We start from the raw sequence: 20,014 nt of genomic DNA, 5'->3' as shown, positions 1-20,014 counted from the left end.
CCCAACCCTCCCATCAAGGAGTTCCTCACATTCCCCACCCTCCCATCGAGGGGTTCCTCATATTCCCCACCCTCCCATCGAGCAGTCCCTCACATTCCCGACCCTCCCATCAAGGAGTTCCTCACATTCCCGACACTCCCATCAAACAGTCGCTCACATTCCCGACCCTCCCATCGAGCAGTTCCTCATATTTCCTACCCTCTCAATGGGAACACCCTCACATTCCATACCCTATCTTCGAGAAACCCCTCATGTTCTCGAATATTAGATTACTTTAGATTAGATTACTTTACAGTGTGGAAACAGGCCCTTCGGCCCAACAAGTCCACACCGACCCGCCAAAGCGCAACCCACCCATACCCCTACATTTACCCCTTACCTAACACTACGGGCAATTTAGCACAGCCAATTCACCTGACCTGCACATCTTTGGACTGTGGGAGGAAACCGGAGCACCCGGAGGAAATCCACGCAGACACGGGGAGAACGTGCAAACTCCACACAGTCAGTCGCCTGAGGCGGGAACTGAACCCGTGTCTCTGGCGCTGTGAGGCAGCAGTGCTAACCACTGTGCCACCGTTCCGCCCACCAGTTTGAGAAGCAATCACCTATATTAACTGAGTTTACCAATTTTGTTTTATGAACACACAAAAACACTGAAAGAAATCAAATGACATCCATCAAGATGTCAATTTTCTGCTGACTGATCCACATCGTCGAACCATACATTGTTTACTGAGTTTAATTCATGCCAGATTTAGAGTGGACAACTATAATGAATAAACTGCTCATCCCTAGTGTAAGCCATGGCCTTGTGGACAAGCTCTGCATTCTAAAAGGAGCTGCAGAGGCTGTATTTTCCATTTTAACCAATATTAAAAGATTAAATGCAGAATCTGAGTTTATGAACAGGAATGGTGAAAAAGTGCAATATCACAACCTCCTTTCAGGAGAAGCTAACCTGTTTTCAACACACGGGGTTAGGTGTATGATTGATTGCAGTGTTCAACAAGCTTCATTCAACAATCGATCACATGCTCCCTCCCACTCACTGAAGGCAGTTTACTTCTTCCTGCTACGTGGCTGTAATAATCAACAACTATTTAACTTTATTGACCACAGCTGTATAACATTTAATAAACAAGAACACATGGAACAAAGAGAATTGGTTTTCATATAAACTTCAGACATTAAGAGCTGCAGCTGCCCTCTACTTGCCCCCTTCACCACTCTTGGTATAAATACCGATCTAACAAACATGCAGAAGCTGATTAACAACTTCAAAAGAATCAGCATAGCACCCCAAAAATGCTGGTTTTAAAACAATAGAGACAAGTAGTTATGTGGACCCGTAAGCAAATAAACAGCTGCCCCATGTTCTTTCCTGTCGGATTCTAGAAAGTTCTACTGGTTTCCTTGTCTCCATTTCATTTGTTCTGATAATCCCACCTACTGCACTAAAGTTGTTGTCTGTCTTTTGTTACCAGAACTACTGAGGAGTCCAGTCTCCAACTTGACATTGACAGAGGCCTCAACTGTGTCAGTCTCACTTCTTTCCCATTCTTTTTCTTCTATCCCAGAACTACGATTGAGTTTACCTTGTTCCCACCATCCAACCCACCAACCTTTCTATTCAATGGATCATCTTCTGCCTCTTCCTCCAACTCCGTCACAATGTCACAACCAAACATTATCTTATCTGCCTTTCCTTTTCATTATTACAAAAGAGATCAATCTCTCTCTTACATCCTGATCCTCTCCTCAAATATGTCCTCTTAGATTACTGTAGAAATTCAATATCTACCCACCTTTCTATCCCTCAGGATCTCTAACATTGGTTCCAGATGAAACTGTGCTCTTACGTGCCCTTCTTTCAAAGTAGTGTACATACTGCTCACAAAGCAGTCTCCTCTACATTAGAGAGACCAAAGCCACTTCGGGTGAAACACATTCACTCAGGACACTAACCAGTCTGTGGTCACCTGCCATTTTAATTCTCAATTGCACTCCCACTTAGACCTCTCTGACCTCACCCTCAGCACTGCAAAGCTCTACCACAGCTCAGCTTTCAATCAGGCATATACAGTGTTCCACATTCAGCATTGCGTTCACTAATGTCAGATCGCAACCACCAATCTTTTCATACAGCTGAAACAGCATAAAAGTGTTGAAATAAATTTTGCCACTCAATAAATTGCTTGCTTCCTTACTTATGTTCTTATTCTTTCGTTCCTTTCCTCCCTCCTCACATTACTTACAGCATTTGGACCATTTTCTACAGCTGACAACAAGTCCCTGTCTGAAACGATAACTCTGTTTGTCTCTCCACATAATGTTGGTCAAACCTACTGGGCACTTCCTGAATTTTCTATTTATGTTGCAGCTATCCAACATTTGCATTTTGTATTTCTGTTTCTTACTCATGGTGTAAAATATCAAAAAGCTCAAAATGGGAAATCCAAAACATCAAAGACACTAAATCAACTGTGAGTCTCAAGTGTCTCTTGAAGAGCTCTCCCTTGGTAAAGTTTGAAATCTTACATTTAAAATTATCCATTTTTCTGTACTTCAAAATGAATACATTTTGATTGTACTTATTCACACATGTTGACACCATGGTTTATATAATCTTTTCTCAAAAGTTATAGCAGGTGATCGCAAGAATGCTACAGAAAGTTTCACCCTTAAATGACAAAGAAATACTGTTTTCAATAGATTAATGAGGTAATTAACTCCAACCATTAGCTCAGTTCTTACAGTTCCACTTAAAATCTTCTCTTCTGGTTTACAGATAGACCCTACTCATCCAGCTCCCACTAAGTTTATCATTGAATGTGTCCAGCAATGCCAGCTGCCCATTTCAAAGCCTTCTCAATTCAGCTGGTGACCTCCTTCTGCCCCGCCCTCCACTGAAAGGCAAAGTTTTGCATTTATATAGCACCGTTCAAGACGACCGAATGTCTCAAAGTGCTTAAAGCCAATGGGGTACTGCTTGAAATGGGTTCTTTGTCATAAGGTAGGAAGTGCAGCATCTAAGTTGCACAGATATTACAAACATCTACAAACAACATGATAAAGATCAGATTATTTACATTCATGTTGATTGAGGGATAAATCTTGACCAGTACAAATTCAAGCAGGTACTGTTTGCTTTAAGTGAAAAAAAAAATTGCTGTTTTTCTTCTTCAATGGACAGTATACTTTCTACCCACTGTGGTTCACTCTATCATTCAACAATGTCCCAAACCCCACACGCACCATCTCGCTTCGTAATGGTACCCTTGTGTGAAGATCTTACAATTAATACTGGCACTTGTTTTTCTTGTCTGCACCAAAGTATCAATCTCAGCTTCTCCCCTTTCCTCATTTATTTCATCTTCTATCCTTTTTCAGTCACCTCCTTTTCTCTCTCTCCTTCTTTGACAGCCAGGTCCCTCCAGTTTCCCTTTTCCCTCAGCTCCACCACTGCCTGAATATTGTTGCTAATGGAGGTGATTTGGGCCACTATCATAGGCAGGACTTACTGTTTTCATGAAAATCTCCCATTATCATTGTATTGGAAGGATCACTTGCATTGGTGGCAGATTTTAAATGGATTTGGCAATGAGAGAAAAGGAGCTCAGTCTGTTTGAATTAGAGTCAACAAATGGTAACAATTTCGGCTGGAAATGTTGATGTCAGTGTAAAATATGTAACAGGAATTACCACCTTGTAGAAACAATGTGCTGTTTTGCAATATTTTTATTTGATGAAGATGAACTGGTTGATGGAAGGTCGTCCAGACTTTATCCTATCCTGTGTTTCATCATTAGAATTTACAACTGGATCAGACTGAATCGCCAAAAAGGGGTTTCCTTGGGATAATCCTTGAAACAAAATGCATATTTCACGGCTTCCAGTATGGCCTTGTTTATATTTACTCATGTTTGACCCAATGGACCAGTGAATTTCTATCACATAATCCCCTGTCCCGATTATCAAGTTCTGGTTTAATACTCTACCTTGATTTTTTTAATTGCTATCACATTAGACACAGTGACACTGACAGTGAAACATACAATCTAAAGATACAAGTTTAAATAAGGCAAAAGACCCAGCATATATGATTAATAGTAGGGCCTTGGTTAGTGTTGTAGAACAAAGGGACCCAGGAATTCAGGTATATAATTCTTTGAAGCCTGCATCACATATAGACAGGGTGGTTAAAAAAAGCATTTAGCACGCTTGCCTTTATTGGTCAGTCCTTTGAGTATCAGAGTTGGGAAGTCATGTTCAGGTTGTACAGGACATTGTTGGGGCCTCTTCTGGAGTACTGTGCCCAGTTCTGGTTGCCCTGGTATAGGAAAAATGTTATTAAGCTAGAGAGGGTTCAGGAGAGACTTCCCAAGATGTTGCTAGGTACAGAAGATTTGAACTATAATCAAAGGCTAGATAGGCTGGAACCTTTCTTTCATTGGAGCGTTGGAGGTGACCTTATTGAGGTTTATAAAATCATGAGGGTTATAGACAGGGTTAATGATAGGTGTCTTTTCCTTAGGATGGGGATTTCAAGACGAGGGGGCATATTTTTCAGGTAAGTGGAGAGGAAATTTATAAAGACATGAGAGACAATTGTTTTACACAGAGGGTGGTTCGCATGTCAAATGAACTTCCTGAGGAAGAGTGGATGTGAACACAATTACAACGTTTAAAAGACACTAGATAAGTACATGAATAGGAAAGATTTGGAAGGATATGGGCCAGGGAGCAGGCAGGTGGGACTAGTTTAGTTTGGGATTATGTTCGGCATGGACTGGTTGGACCAAAGGGTCTGTTTCTGTGCTGTATGACCCTATGACGCTATGACTGTAACTATTTAGATTTTAAGGAAAGCTTTTTAGATATTCACATCATATTGCAGAGTCATATTTGCCACATGCAAACTATTTATATAACATTTAAAATAGCATTAAAAATAAACTTTAAAAAGTTGCTTCTTCTGATTTTGGATCTACAGATTTGCAAGTAACGCTAGTCTGTTCAAAAGAACAGAAAATATCACTGACCATTGGATGTGTTCAAGGTCAGTTAGAGTCTAACTGACCACACAGCAACAAGGATTTCAGTTGTTAAATAAACACACCAGCTGCAGTGCCTAGCTGCATGTAATGCCTCCTGAGCAGCAAAGTAAGACCTTCCATTGTTTGATATGAAGTTTCTGTCCTTGTAGAGAAATCATACCCCACAAGCAGACTTGAGCAATGCCACAGGAGATCTGCTATTTTCATAGAGTCACAGACTCAGAGAGATGTGCAGCACGGAAACAGACCCTTTGGCCCAACTCATCCATGCTGATCAGACATCCTAACCTAATCTAGTCCCATTTGCCAGCATTTGGCCCATATCCCTCTAAACCCTTCCTATTCATATACCCATCCAGCTGCCTTTTAAGTGCTGCAATTTTACCAGCCTCCATTACTTCCTTTGGCAGCTAATTCCATACATGCACCATGCTCTCCATGAAAAAGTTACCCCTGAGGTCCCTTTTAAATCTTTCCTCTGTCATGCTGAACCTATGCCCTCTAGTTCTGGATTCCCCCATCCCAGGGAAAAGACCTTGCAAATTATCCAGTCCATGCCCCTCATGATTTTATAAACTTCTATGAGGTCACCCCTCAGCCTCCGACACTCCAGGGAAGACAGCCTCAGCCTATTCAACCTCTCCCTGTAGCTCGAATTCTCCAACCGTGGCAACATCCTTGTAAATTTTTTCTGAACCCTTTCAAGTTTCACAGCATCCTAAGGGGAGGTAATGCTCTAGTAGTAATATCGACGGGCTGTTAATCCAGCGACCCAGGTAATGTTCTGGGGACCTGGATTCGAATCGCACCAGGACAGAATTTGATTTCAATTTTAAAAAATTGGGATTAAGAGTCTAATGATGACCATGAATTGATTGTTGGGGAAAGCCCATCTGGTTCACTAAAAGAAAAGCTGATGTTGTCGGTCAGTTACCTCAGATGGTTAGAGTGTGGTGTTAATAACGCCAAGGTCATGGGTTCAATCCCCATACTGACCAAGTGCAGCACTTGATTTGCAAGTGAGCGATGCTTGCGATGTCTAATTTGAGGGTGGCACGGTGGCTCAGTGGTTAGCACTGCTGCCTCACAACGCCAGAGACCAGGGTTCAATTCGGGCAACTGTCTGTGTGGAGTTTGCACATTCTCCCCGTGTCTGCATGGGCTTACTCCAGGTGCTCTGGCTTCCTTCCACAGTCCAAAGATGTGCAGGTTAGGTAAATTGACCATGCTAAATTGCCCGTAGTGTTAGGTGCATTAGTCAGGGGTAAATGTAGGGGAATGGGTCTGGGTAGGTTGCTCTTTGGAGGGTTGGTGTGGATTTGTTGGGCTGAAGGGCCTGTTTGCACACTGTAGGGAATCTAATCCTTCCAATAGGAAGAAGATCAGAATAACATGCAATATTCCAAAAGTGGCCTCATCAATATCCTGTACAGCCGCAATATGATCTCCCAACTCCTGTACTCAATACTCTCACCAATAAAGGAAAGTATAACAAATGTGCCTTCTTCACTATCCTATTTACCTGCGACTCTATTTTCAAGGAACTATGAACCTTCACTCCAAGGTCTCTTAGTTCAGCAACACTCCCCAGGACATAGCCATTAAGTGTAGAAGTCCTGCTCTGATTTGCTTTTCCAAAATGCAGCACCATGCATTTATTTAAATTAAACTCCATCTGCCAATCCTCAGCACACTGGCCCATCTGATCTAGATCCCATTATAATCTGAGGTAACCCTCTTCGCTGTCCACTACATCTTCAATTTTGGTATCATCTGCACACTTACTAACTACACCTCCTATGTTCTCATCCCAAGTCATTTATATAAATCACTAAAAGTAGTGGACACAGCACCGATCCTTGTGGCACTCCACTGGTCACAGGCCTCCAGTCTGAAAAGCAACCCTCTGCCTCCATCCTCTGTCTTCTATCTTTGAGCCAGTTCTGTATCCAAATGGCTAGTTCTCCCTGTATTCCATGAGATCTAACCTTGCTAACCAGTCTCCCATGGGAAATCTTGTCGAATGCCTTACTGAAGTCACATCCACCGTTTTGCCCTCATCAAGCCTCTTTGTTACATCTTCGAAAAACTCAATCAAGTTTGTGAGACATGATTTCCCACGCACAAAGCCAAGCTGACTATCCCTAATCAGGCTTTGCCTTTCCAAATACATGTTAATCCTGTCCCTCAGGATTCCCTCCCACAACTTGCCCACCACCGATGTCAGGCTCACTGGTCTATAGTTCCCTGGCTTGTCCTTAACACGCTTCTTAAATAGTGACACCATGTTAGCCAGCCTCCAGTCTTCCGGCACCTTACCTGTGACTATCGATGATACAAATATCTCAGCAAGAGGCCCAGCAATCACTTCCCTCGTTAATTAAACATGTAAGACAAAATTAGTAACTCCAAATTTGGAGTATACAAGTCATCACCAGTTCTGTCAAATGTCACTGTTGCAATTAAAAAGATGAAAATAGAATGTCAAATAAAAGGATATTTTAAGATTTACTAATACTTAGCAGCCAGAGTTTGCTGTGCAAAAGAAGAGATTAATTTATCATAATTAGCCTTAATATCAAAAAATTATTTCATACTTTGTCACCAGGAAGAGCACTTTTCAGAAACTGTTATCTTGCAAAGCTAGAATTCATTGACACTGCTAGATCATCACCATCCATTTACTGTGATCCATGGTATTGCCTCAGGATGATCACCTTCAGAGCTGCATCTTGCTCAAGGACTTGTATACAGAGACCCATCAGATCCACTTTCTCAGTTCTCTGTCCATCTGTATTGAGTTTATCGGTGAAGGCATTGTTCTGTAAACAGCTGCTAAACCTCAGCAAGATGTCCATTACGCAGCTGCTGAAACCTAAAAGGAAACACTTATAACATTGAATCGTGACAGCCTTTAAAAAAGTCAGTCAATGCGAATTCAGTGCTGTTCAAACTGTCACAAAGTCAGATTTTAATAGTGTAATAAAAGCTGAATCTGTGATTGAAGAATGAGACTAGTGTTTGTAGAAAGTACCCATGTGAAAAAATCTACACACTGACTCATTGGAGTCTTTTTGCATGGGAATTACATAGGAGCAGTGCAGAAACATGCCATTCAGCCCAATGTGTCCATTCCTGTTTTTGTATAAGGTTCTGGAAAGGTTACTGTTGGCGATTGCATTAGGTCACATTGACTCTAATGACATACCAAGGAGAGAGTAGAGGAGTCCAGCTGTAAAATTCAATGGTGTCAGAAGTGTCATCACTGGCTCCTCATCGCTTTTGTAATTTGTGGAATTAGCTGATTAGATTAGATTAGATTAGATTACTTACAGCGTGGTAACAGGCCCTTCGGCCCAACAAGTCCACACCGCCCCGCCGAAGCGCAACCCACCCATACCCCTACATTTACCCCTTACCTAACACTATGGGCAATTTAACATGGCCAATTCACCTGACCTGCACATCTTTGGACTGTAGGAGGAAACCGGAGCACCCGGAGGAAACCCATGCAGACACGGGGAGAATGTGCAAACTCCACACAGTCAGTCACCTGAGGCAGGAATTGAACCCGGGTCTCTGGCGCTGTGAGGCAGCAGTGCTAACCACTGTGCCACCGTGCCGTGAATATGATGTAAATTATATTCATCGCTCTCACACATTAAGTTACATCTTGCAGTTTCGACAAATGCCTCTTTTCATTAAGAACCTTCACTCCAAGGTCTCTTAGTTCAGCAACACTCCCCAGGACATAGCCATTAAGTGTATAGGTCCTGCTCTGATTTGCTTTTCCAAAATGCAGCACCATGCATTTATCTAAATTAAACTCCATCTGCCACTCCTCAGCACACTGGCCCATCTGATCTAGATCCCATTAGAATCTGAGGTAACCCTCTTCGCTGTCCACTACACCTTCAATTTTGGTATCATCTGCAAACTTACTAACTACACCTCAAAAGGCTGCTAAAACTAGAACAGGAAGGAGTATTAGTGGCAATACTTGAGCCCAGTCACAAGATACCAGTGGTTCCACAGACACACAAATGGTGATCAATGGCAGTTACTTAAATATTTCAAGGTAAAAATGACAATAAAAATTTGAGAGAAGTTGTCTAGAAGACAAGTGAGTGATAACTTTCGGAACATTACCACTTCAAGAATATTAAAACAGTCAGTAGCTGCATGTGATTAAAAGAGAAATAGTCTTTTTAACTCAGTTAACCCCAATTTCTTTCATATATCTTTTCCGCTTGTGATGTGAATGTTTGACCTGTAGAACCTATATATGGGACATCAGAACACAAAGCATTCACTTCAGAAATGGTAAAAAAATACAGGAAAGACAACACAGTTAGCAGAGTTAACAATTCATTCGTTTCAATTGGCAGATACAGAGTCCTCAAGGAAGAAAGATCAATAGGAATAATTCTGATTTGAGATTTCCCTGGGAAGCAACCATTTCAGAACTCCAAGAAAAGTTCAAGGTCCCGTTGGAAAGGGGATAATAGTTAAAACTAATGTGCAAAAAGACTAGGTTAATTTGGATAGAGATAAAAAGGAGTATTGTCCATTCACACAAAGTGTCATTGCCAGAGAAAGCACATGCCATGAGGGATAGTTAACCTAATGAAGGCAAGGGCGGCCAGTAAATTAATTTATGCTAAGCCCACAACACCATGACTGTCATGGAGAAGAATTAACTTCACTAACGGGCAATTTAGAAAGTTTAGAAGATGGAAGGAGCAAGTTAGAAAACTTTAAGACTTTGACAAGGGCAGGAAATAGTTTATTTAAACCACAAATTTGGTGTGAAGATTTATTAAGATCTCTGCCAAAGTAGTTGATTTGAAAACTTGGAGACAGTGATGTCGTTTGTGTACTCAGATATGAAAGGTAGAGAAGCATTTATTTTACACAGGAAGAAGAAGGAACAATCCATCCATCCTGTGGAATTTAGGATAGTCTTCATTTTTGTCTGCAGGAGATGGGAAACCATAATGTTGATTGTTAAAAACAGGGAAACCCTCACAAAGCAGTTCAAAAAGGCAGTATTGCTTTTTCTTTATTTATTAACAACTTGGACTATGACATACAAAGTCATATATCCAAATTTGCTGATGTCACAAAGTTAAGCAGCATTGTAGACCAGAGCATAAGATTATAAAAGGATACTGATAGACTATGTGAATGGGCAAAACTGTAGCAAATGGATTTCAACACAAGCAAGTGTAAGGTTATCCATTTTGGACTAAAAATGGATAGGTCAGGGTACTTTCTTGATGGAATGAAATTAAATACAGTGGATGTCCAATGACATTTGGGGATTCGGGTGCAAAGATCTTTAAAATGTCATGAACAGGTGCAGAAAATAATCAAGAAAGCCAATGGAACACTTGGCTTTATATCTACAGAACTGGAGTACAAGGATGCAGAAATTATGCTGCAGTTATACAAAATCCTGGTTATACCTGGGCACTACACCATAGGAAAAAATAGGATTGCAGATGTTGGAGATCAGAGTCAAGAATATGGTGCTGAAAAAGCGCAGCAGGTCAGGCAGCATCCGAGGAGCGTTTTGGGCTTAAGCTCTGTCAATTCCCAAAACATCGATTCTCCTGCTCCTCGGACCTGCTGTGCTTTTCCAGCACCACACTCACAACCACACCATCAGAAGACTATATCAGCCTCGGAGGGAGAATACTACCTGGACTTCAGGGTTACATTATGAGAAGAGATTATACAAATTAGATCCATTTCTGTAGAATTTGGAAGGTTAAGGAGTGGTCTAATTGAAGTCGTCAAGTGGAGAGTCCAAAGCTAGAGGGCATAGGTTTAAGGTGAGAAGGGAAAGATTTAACAAGGACCTGAGGGGTAAATCTTTCACGGAGAGAGCCGTGTGTGTATGGAATAAGCTGGTAGAGAAGGTGGTGGAGGCTAATGCAATTACAACATTTAAAGGGCATCTGGATAGGAAGGGTTTACAGGGAAAAGGGCCAAATGCTGGCAAATGGGACGAAATCAGTTTAAAATATCTGGTCGGTGTAGACCTATTGGACCAAGGGCCAGTTTCTGTGCTGTGTGACTCTAAGAGTCTATATTTATGGGAAAAGATAGAATTGATAGACATAAATTATTTCCACTGGTTGGGGATTCTAGAATTAGGGGACATAGTCAGAGAATTAGGGCCAGACCATTCAGGAGAGTTGTTAGGAAGCACTTCGACACAAAGAGGGTGATAGAACGGGAGAACCATTCACAAAAGGAAGTACAATGCTTGTCTGAGGCTGTGGAAGAGCGTCTCAGGGACTGCTTGGAATCAGTGGACTGGCCCATGTTCAAGTACTTAGTGGAAAACCTGGATGAGTACACCACCACCGTCCTGACTTCATTAGCAAATCTGTGGCAGACTGCGTAGCGAAGAAGTCAATCCGGGTGTTCCCCAACCATAAACCTTGGATGAACCCGGAAATCCATTCCCTCTGAAGACCAGATGGGCAGACCCAGACCAATACAGGAAATCCAGCTATGACCTCAGCAAAACCATCAGGGATGCCAAGAAGAAGTACCAGACCAAGGTAGAGACCCAAACCTACTAAACAGACTCCTGCTGCCTGTAGCAAAGCTGAAATAACATAGTGGGAATCAAAATGAACCAGAGCAAGATCGTGGACAAAGACACATCCTTCCCTGACATGCCCAATGCTTTCTATCCTCGGTTTGAGCACTATGCCAGCAGCAGTTGTGTCACCTGTCCCGACAGCCCCGGATACACCTGTTTCCTCTCACTGATGCAGACGTCAGATTGGTCTTCCTGAGAGTCAAGCCAAGGAAAGTGATTGGCCGCCCAGACAGTGTCCCCAGCTGAGTACACAGTTCCTGTGGGGACCAACTGGTAGAGGTATTCACCAACATCTTTGGCCTCTCCCTCCTACAAACTGAAGTCTCCACCTGCTTCAAGGAGACCACCACCATCCCCGTACCTAAGAAGGCACATGCAATGTGCCTTAATGACTACCAACTGGGGTCTCTGACCTCCATAATCATGAAGTGCTTCAAGAGGCTGGTCATGACCCATATCAACTCTTGCCTCCCAGCCTGTCACGATCCCCTACAATTCGCCTACTGATGTAACAGGTCCACAGCAGATGCTATATCCCTCGCCCTGCACTCATTCTCTGGAGCATCTGGACAAGAAGGTACAATAATTCCTTTTCTTCCTCAGGTGGCTTCAGAAATTTGGCATGTGCATAAGGACCTTCACCAACCTCTACAGATGCACCATTGAAAACATACTGTCCAGGTGCATCATGGTTTGCTATGGTAACTGCTCTACTCAGGACCATAAGAAACTAGAGGATGGTGTGCACAGCCTAGACCATGTCAGAAGCCAACCTTCCATTCACAGACTCCATTTACATGGCTTGCTGCCATGGAAAGGCTGCCAAATTCATCAAAGCCCCATTGCACCCTGGTAATGATCTCCCACAACCCCTTCCATTCAGGCAGAAGATACGAAAGCCTGAACACACACACCAGCAGGTTCAGGAACAGCTTTTTCCCAGCCATTATTAGACTGATGAATGGACTCTCTAGCCTCAAATAATTCTGATCTTGCTAACGCTGATCTCACCAAATGAGATTGCACCCCTGTGCAATGTAACCTGTATGCTTATGACTATGTCCTTTTGATCTGTCCATCCTTGTTTACTATGATCTGCTTGTACTGTTCATAAACAAAGCTGTTCACTGTACTTTGGGACACGTGACAATAAATCAATCAGTCAATCAATGAAGATATTTGGAAATGTTTTCCACAAATAGCAGTGAATGCTGGATCAGTTGTTTAATTTTACATCTGAGATGGAGTTAGACCACTGGTCATCCCTGATCTCAGAAAATGGTAGAACAAGCTTCAGGGACCAAAAGGCCTACTCCTGTTCTTGTGCTCCTATGTTCCTATTTGACAGCATTGTATCTTAATTGGAATAGTCAATTCTACAAAAAGGCTTCCGCCAACTCCAACTAGACCCAGCACCCCTCCCCACCCCTTTCTGCCTTCCGCAAGGACCATTCCCTTTGACAGTCCATGGTTTGCACCACTCTTCCCACTGACCACCTCCCCCCCCTCTTCTTACCCTGCAACTTGAAAAGATGCAAAATTTGTAGGTACATCACATCCCTCACCTCCATCCAGGGCCCCAAACACTCCTTCCAGGTGAGACAGAGGTTTACCTGTCTCTCTTCCGACCTAGTTTACTATATCCGGTGTTCCGATGTGGTCTTCTCTACATCGGGGAAACTAAATGTAAACTTAGGGAATGGTTCACCGAGTATCACAGCCGGGCCCACAGGGGCTGACCAGACCTCTCAGTCACTGCCCATTTTATTACCCCTTCCCACTCCCTTTCTGACATGACCATCCTTGACCTCCTCCATTGTCACAACAAACCAGACCACAAATTGGGGGAACAACACCTCAACTTCTGCCTGGGCAGCTTACTGCCCGGAGGACTCAACATTGAGTTCTCCAATTTCAAATAAAGTTAAAAATCACACAACACCAGGTTATAGTCCAACAGGTTTATTTGGAAGCACTAGCTTCCGAGCCCTGCTCCTTCATCAGGTGGTTGTGGAGTATCAAATTGTAAGACACAGAATTTATAGCAAAAGTTTTAGTGTGATGTAACTGAAATTACATATTGAAAAAGACCTGGATTGTTTGTTAAGTCTCTCCTCTTTTAGAGTGACCATGTTGGTTTCAGTTCTTTCATATGTAAATCGCAAATCCTTTTTTAAAAACTACATTCTCAAGTGAACTTTAATGATTAGTGTCATGTCGGCCCAGATAATTGAAGGTGCGAACTGCCCTGTGTGAGGCTGTCTGTGCCACAATGGTCAGACTGATTGATTCTAATCTTAAAAACGGATTTCCAGAATCCTACATGGACTCATGCAGCTTTTGACCAAAGTAAAATGTAATTCAAATAACCTCGCTTCCCTTCCCCGACTCCTTTCCCAGCCCCATCCCTTCCACTCCTCCCAGCCACCTACCCGATTCATTGACCCATTGACCAACCAGGCCATACCTTCTGTCTGTCTTTACCTGTCACCACTTCATGACCCTGCCCCCGCCACCCTCTTTATCTGGAGCTCCCCCTATACCCACCCCCGAGTCCCGAAGAAGAGTTACACCCGAATCATCAACTTCTCCACCTCCTGATGGTGCCTGACTTGTTGTGTTCTTCCAGCCTCCTGCCTGTATAAATTGGAAAAGTAGCAACATTGATATAATAGTGTTGAAAAGCTTAAACAATTAAAATAGCAACAAAATACTGTAAAATTGAAAGGTCAAAAGCCAACAGACTACAAAGAATATTGAAATGCTACAAGATTTAAAAAGCTTTGTAGGACTAATAATAAATCATCACAAAGAACCAATGCAGGAATAATAACATTTCCTCAAAGATTTAATGTGAGATATGGTGAAACACAATACAAGATTGAACATGCTGGAGAAAGCAATTCTTAAGATACAGAATTGCTTCAAAACTAAATACTCAACACCACGATGAACAAGTAAACACACAGTTGTATTCAATAGGACCTACTGCTGATGTTGCAATGTATCACAAAATATACAAGTCATAGATACATATCAAGTTCAAAGTTTGTGAGAAGATTTGTAGCTCGGGTGCTCGTTGATTACAGATTACATTACAGTGTGGAAACAGGCCCTTCGGGCCAACAAGTCCACACCGACCCTCCGAAGTGCAACCCACCCATTCCTGATGAAAGGCTTTTGCCCGAAACATCGATTTCGAAGCTCCTTGGATGCTGCCAGAACTGCTGTGCTCTTCCAGCACCACTAATCCAGAATCTCGTTTCCAGCATCTGCAGTCATTGTTTTTACCCCTACATTTACCCCTTACTTAACACTACGGACAATTTAGCATAGCCAGTTCACCTGACCTGCACATCTTTGGACTGTGGGAGGAAACCGGAGCACCCGGAGGAAACCCACGCAGACACGGGGAGAACGTGCAAACTCCACACAGTCAGTCGCCTGAGGCGGGAATTGAACCCGGGTCTCTGGCGCTGTGAGGCAGCAGTGCTAACCAAGGTGCCACCATGCTGCCCAATTGACTCTGTGAATCCACAGATTCAATCAACAAACACATCGACCTGGACCCAATATACCGGCCACTGCAGTGGACAGCTGGAACTGACAACCGGAAGCGGCAGAGACAAATCACTATAAATGCCGGAGGAAACATCACAGAAGCCCTTCACAGGAGGCTCCCAAGCACTGAGCATGTCACCTAGACAGTGGACGAAACGTCTGCAACACAAATTCCCAGCTCGGCGAACAAAACCACAACAATACATATCAAGTTCTAGTAGCTTTTGATAACTATGTCAATCCTTGATAATAACAATATTCAGATAAAAATAAAGTATTGAGGATGCTGGAAATCTGAAATAGAAAACAGAAAGTGCTGTGAATCTCAACAGATCTGGCAGTATCTGTGAAGAGAGAAAAACAGATTAAGTTTAATATAACTGCTCTTAAGAATTGAAAAGGGCTCGAACATAAGGGTTTATATACTGTTCACAAAATGGGAGGAGGAGCAAATGGAACAGATAGTGAGGCTGCCCACAGCAGTAGGCAAAAGAGAGTTTGTGGTGGCGGAGGAGTGATGTTGATTCAAAACAGATGTTCATGGTAATAGCAGAACATAGCTTAGCTCCACTAAGAGCACATCCATGTAAATTAGATGTTGGATGGTGATGGAAGCTGGTGTAATCTTGATGGAAGAAGGTAATCATGGTCTGACATTGCTGAATTCAATGTTGAGTCCTGGAGACTCTGAAGTGCTTCAGTAGAAAATGAGGTTCTCATCCCATTGCTGCATTTAGCTTCTCTGCAGCACTACAACAGGCCATGGAATTAATGTTAGCTTAACAGCAAGATGATCCCCAAACCCCACACAGCCCTCTTTACCTTCTTCCTAGAATCCACAGACAGAACTGCCCTGGCAAAGCCTTCACTCCCGCAGCTGACATCCAGCGTTTTACACCAGTGAGATGTGACAGCCCCACAAAGGAGCTGTTTGTTCTCAGAGCTATTTTGAGAGTGACATCTTTAAGGATGCTTTTAGGTTGTTTGAGAGTGACATCTTTAAGGATGCTTTTAGGTTGTTTGATACACACCAAAAATGGTTGAAGCAAGTGCATCAAACATTCCAACTATTTATACCTGAAAATTGCAATGGAGGTCCTACATCCAAAGCTTCTCATTCTAACCCCAATGCGTGTCCTTTAACCAATTGTGAGCATGATCTTCAAGTGTAGGCATGTATACTATGATGAAGTTATACTTGAATTTTTCACCTTCCTTTCAATTTGCAGATATAAAATAAAAAAAGGCAGAAAAGTTGCAGGTGCCAGAAACAAAAGTGAACATTGCATTTATTACTTTGAAAACAGTTAAAAAATTAGTGAGTTAACCTGATAACTCATAAGAGTAGCTAACTATATAAACTTCAGAAGTCAGGATTCAATCCCTGTATAGGCTGGTAAATAGTTACCACTTGGCATAAGTGCTGTGAGAATAGCTCAGTAAGGGTTCATACCTTTAGGAGGGAAGAGGAGAATACTAATTACTTTGTAAAATGTACAGATAGCTCCATCAAATACTATACTGGCCACGTCTATGCAGCAGGTCCAATGTTACATTACAGGCATTTACGTAAATGAAAAGGCTTCTGAATACAACTGTGAGGAATTTAATTTACCAAAATAGAAAGCTCTCTAAAAGTCCTAAGACATAACAAATCACTAACATACTAAATATTTCGCCTGACACCCAAATCTGGGACAGATTGATTTGGTCAAGAAATGTATCCATTTCATGCTCAAGCATGATCTACATGTGTATATGATATGTGCAAATTTATGCAGTTCAGCATGTTGGTAGCCTGGAGATAAAACAGGACAGAATCATTTTTAATGAAATTATGTTCATATAGCTGAGAGGGTAATTCAATCAAACGATATTTTTATGTGATGGGGCGAAGAAAGGCAGTTCAGCGCCGAAGAGGATATAATGATGATGTTATAATGGTGATCTAGTACCATACAGACGGTCTAATATAAAGGAAGGATTATACATTAGGAATGGCATTAAAATATTGTCAAAGCAAGCCAATGTAAAGCCACAGTGGGTATGAGAGAATAGTAAGAGAAAGGTAGAGCTCATAGAGATGGAAAATATATTAAGACATTCAACAGAGAGAGTTTATTTTCTTTGGTAGCAGGGGTATAATATCATGGATGAATACATCATCTTTTATTTCATGTTTAGCTTAGATTTTCAGTAAAAATGAGAAAATTGCTGAGCAATTCAGCCATGAGGATGATTTGAATAACAACATGAGCAGATTGTTAGCTGTCATTCTCAGAGGGTATTCTTCGTTACATTTTTCAGCATAATTCTTAATAATTTCCACATATTTTCAACTGTAAGACAAAGCGTCATTCAACAGTTTATCATTTCCTCCTCTCATTTCAACATGAAATTAGATGACATATGTTGTGAACTTGTGTTTGCTTGGAATTGTCTTCAAAGATGACTAAACATACTTCACTTCACACCCTGACATTAACAGATTGAAAATAGTCCATGATTCAAACCCTTCCCTTGCTGTTCAGTCAGGTTTATTCCAGCAGTGAGTTACCTGCCATGAATAGATTTTCAAATCCCATGTCATTTCCATCATTAGGAATGCTTATTTCCACCTTCACATTACCAAAGGCCCCAGTTGTAACCATCATTTTTATTCTACCTTTTAACATGAAATCTCAAGTCTTGGACTCTTTGGCAAGGAGAGCTTTTGTTTCTCATATCCCTTGAGTGCTGGATGTCCTTCTTGAATGTGTATTCCTGGTAGTGGGGGAGGGGGTGAGAATGTGTTCCTGGTGGTGGTGGCTGTACTGAGGGAGGATATATCAAAAAATACATCCAGGGAAGTAATTTGGATGGAACTGAGAAATAAGAAAGGGATGATTACATTATTAGGATTGTATTATAAACCCCCTGATAATCCGAGGGAAATTGAGAAACAAATTTGTTAGGAGATCTCAGTTATCTATAAAAATGATAGGGTGGTTATGGTAGGGGATTTTAACTTTCCAAACATAGACTGGGACTGCCATAGTGTTAAGGGTTTAGATTTGATTCCCTACAGTGTGGAAACAGGACCTTCGACCCACCAAGACCACACCGACCCTCCGAAGAGCAACCTACACAGACCCATTCCCCTACATTTAACCCCTGCACCTTATACTACGGGCAATTTAGCATGGCCAATTCATCCAACCTGCACATCTTTGAACTGTGGGAGGAAACCGGAGCAAACCCACGCAGACATGGGGAGAATGTGCAAACTCCACACAGACAGTTGTCCAAGGCAGGAATTGAACCCGGGTCCCTGGTGCTGTGAGGCAGCAGTGCTAACCACTGAGCCACCATGCCGACAGAGAGGAATTTGTTAAGTGTGTACAAGAAACTTTTCTGATTCAGTATGTGGATGTACCTACGTGAAAAGGTGCAAAACTTGACCTACTCTTGGGAAATAAGGTCAGGCAAGTGACTGATGTGTCAGTGGGGGAGAACTTTGGAACCAGCGACCATAATTCTATTAGTCCTAAAATAGTGATGAAAGATCTAAAAGTTGAAGTTCTAAATTGGAGAAAGGCCAATCTTGATGGTATTAGGCAAAACTTTCAGAAGCTGATTGGGGGCAAAGGTTCGCAGGTAAAGGGTTGGCTGGAAAATGGGAAGTCTTCAGAAATGAGATAACGAGAGTCCAGAGAAAGTATATTCCTGTTAGGGTGAAAGGAAAGGCTGGTAGGTGTAGGGAATGCTGGATGACTAAAGAAATTGAGGGTTTGGTTAAGAAAAAGAAGGAAGCATATGTCAGGTATAGACAAGATAGATCCTTAGAAGAATCCTTAGAAGAGTATAAAGGCAATAGGTGTATACTTAAGAGGGAATTCAGGAGGGCAAAAAGGGGACATGAGATACCGTTGGCAAATAGAGTTAAGGAGAACCCAGAGGGTTTTTACAAATACATTAAGGACAAAAGGGAAACTAGGGAGAGAATAGGGCCCTTCAAAGATCAGCAAGGCAGCCTTTGTGTGGAGTCGCAAAGAATGGGAGAGATACTAAACAAGTATTTTGCATCAGTGTTTACTGTGGAAAAGGACATGGAAGATACAGAATGTAGGGAAATAGATGGTGACATCTTGAAAAATGTCCATATTACAGAGGAGGAAGTGCTGGATGTCTTGAAACAATAAAATCTTCAGAACCTGATCAGGTGTAACTTAGAACTCTGTGGGAAGCTAGGGAAGTGATTGCTGAGCCTCTTACCAAGGTATTTGTATCACCGATAGGCACAGGTGAGGTGCCAGAAGACTGGAGGTTGGCTAATGTGCTGCCATGTTTAAGAAAGGTGGTGAGAACAAGCCGGGGAACTATAGACCAGTGAGCCTGATGTCGGTGATGGGCAAGTTGTTGGAGGGAACCCTGAGGGACAGGATGTACATGTATTTGGAAAGGCAAGGACTGATTAGGGATAGTCAGCATGGCTTTGTGCATGGGAAATCATGTCTCACAAACTTGATTGAGTTTTTTGAAGAAGTAATAAAGAGGATTGATGAGGGCGTGGATGTGAGTGCCACAAGGATCAGTGCTGGGTCCACTACTTTTCATCATTTACATAAATGATTTGGATGTGAGCATAAGAGGTATAGTTAGTAAGTTTGCAGATGATACCAAAATTGGAGGTGTAGTGGACAGTGAAGAAGGTTACCTCAGATTATAACAGAATGTTGACCAGGTGGGCCAATAGGATGCGAAGTGGCAGATGGAGTTAAATTTAGATAAATTT

General features: G+C 42.1%; 1 non-coding gene across 1 annotated transcript; it reads left to right on the top strand.

Annotated features, from left to right (window-relative positions):
• The first annotated feature begins 5,984 nt into the window (after positions 1–5,984).
• trnai-aau lies at positions 5,985–6,058 on the top strand. Its single transcript has one exon. It is a non-coding gene; the product is annotated as a tRNA-Ile (tRNA).
• The last annotated feature ends 13,956 nt before the right edge of the window (positions 6,059–20,014 follow it).

This window comes from Chiloscyllium plagiosum, chromosome 27, assembly GCF_004010195.1.
Source record: "Chiloscyllium plagiosum isolate BGI_BamShark_2017 chromosome 27, ASM401019v2, whole genome shotgun sequence".
Classification (NCBI taxonomy): Eukaryota; Metazoa; Chordata; class Chondrichthyes; order Orectolobiformes; family Hemiscylliidae; genus Chiloscyllium; species Chiloscyllium plagiosum.
This window is presented reverse-complemented; position numbering and strand designations above follow the sequence as displayed.